This window comes from Mytilus californianus, unplaced genomic scaffold (genome assembly GCF_021869535.1).
Source record: "Mytilus californianus isolate M0D057914Y unplaced genomic scaffold, xbMytCali1.0.p SCAF_7, whole genome shotgun sequence".
In the NCBI taxonomy this organism is placed as follows: Eukaryota; Metazoa; Mollusca; class Bivalvia; order Mytilida; family Mytilidae; genus Mytilus; species Mytilus californianus.
In genome coordinates this window covers 80,976,581-80,978,233 of record NW_026262723.1, presented here as the reverse complement: position 1 = coordinate 80,978,233, position 1,653 = coordinate 80,976,581, and positions in this window count along the sequence as shown.

The following is a 1,653-nucleotide window of genomic DNA, read 5'->3' as shown; positions in this document are numbered from 1 at the left end:
TCGTTGTTATCTTTTGAAAATTGGTATACATCACATAAATAATCGTTGTTTAATACATCTGCAACAAATTTAAAGAATTACCGTAATATTAGTATAGGGTGTAATAAAATCAAGACTGTCTTCTAAAAATGTACTTTCCAATTTACTTCTTAAACGTCATTCAATAATCTGTGGATACAATATAGTTTAAATTAGATAACGGATTAAAGTCGTTATTATAAATAAACGATTTAAATTAGAGATAACGAATCTGAGGAATCGGTTAATACAGATGTTTTTAATTCGTAATCACAGATTGCTAATCACAAAGGAAATGGCATTAAGGTCCGTTTTTTTTCGCTGAAGAAAATGAAGTTTTTAAAATCAACTTTAAATTTCTTGATAATAAAACGAAACGCATAAAATCCAGAAATATGAACAAATAAGGCAATATTTGTATTGTTATGACTACATAATTATGTCATTACATGTATAATTTTGAATAATATGTTAGAGAAGGTCTTATAGCTAATTACATATTCCCACTAATAGAAGTTGTTATTTTGGTGTGTATATGCTCTCCCTACTCATTTTATATACTACAATGGTATGGTCTGTTACCATGATAATTCGTCAAATTTGGTAGTTGGTTTTTTTTCTGCACTGTTTCACTATTTATGCTAGGTCAAATTTATGGTAAATTTTAATTTTTGCTAAATTGTGGGCCAAATATAGACCTTATATAACTTATTCTTTTTATTTCAAACAAACTTGATTTTTAGGTTTTAGGAAAATGATAGACGATACTAACAGGAAACTAAGAAACCCAAAGAAAAACGAAATACCATGGTAACAAAATAAAACACGATGAATAGACAAAATCTACAAAACATTACATAGAAAAACAGAGATTGAGCAAGAAGACCATCTACAAAAACCAGGGATGATCTCAGGTGCTCATGTAAAAGTAACATTATAAACAGATCCTGCTCCACGTATAGTTTCCGTCTGGGTTATTAGTGCAAGAATACAAGTTCATTATGTAATATTATAGTTCATTTTAGCGAAACTGCGCGAAAGCATGGAGCCGCATGATTCTTATTTGTTCAAATTTGTTATACTTCGAAAGTAATGAATCAACTCTACTGTAATTTTAATAAAAAAAAATGATTTGGAGAGCTTTTTCCATAGACCCCTAATTTAGAAACAATTGAATGTCATAGAAGCCGGCCCTTAGATTTCCTTTATACACAATGAGATATTAAAACTATATGAATGATCTTTACCGAGCTAGTGAGATATCGTTATAATGATAATAATAATAATATCTTTATTTAGAGAGAGTAACTCATTTGGATTACACTAATGTTCAATAAGGCTCTCTTAATACAATAATGATAACATTAAAAATTAAACAATAAAAATTCAATAATAATGATAAATAAAGTTACAATACAATTTAAATTCGATAAACAATTATTATTATTGGCATTAAAGTACAAATATCATGGTAAGTTTAAAGTACATAGATTTGTAGTTATGTTTAAATTCTAATACTGTGTTTGATCTTTTGATTGTATAAGGAAGATTATTCCAAACGTTTGGTACACTGTACGAGAAACTAGACTTATACAACTCTGTATTTGGTTTTGGAATTATAAAATTATCAGAAGA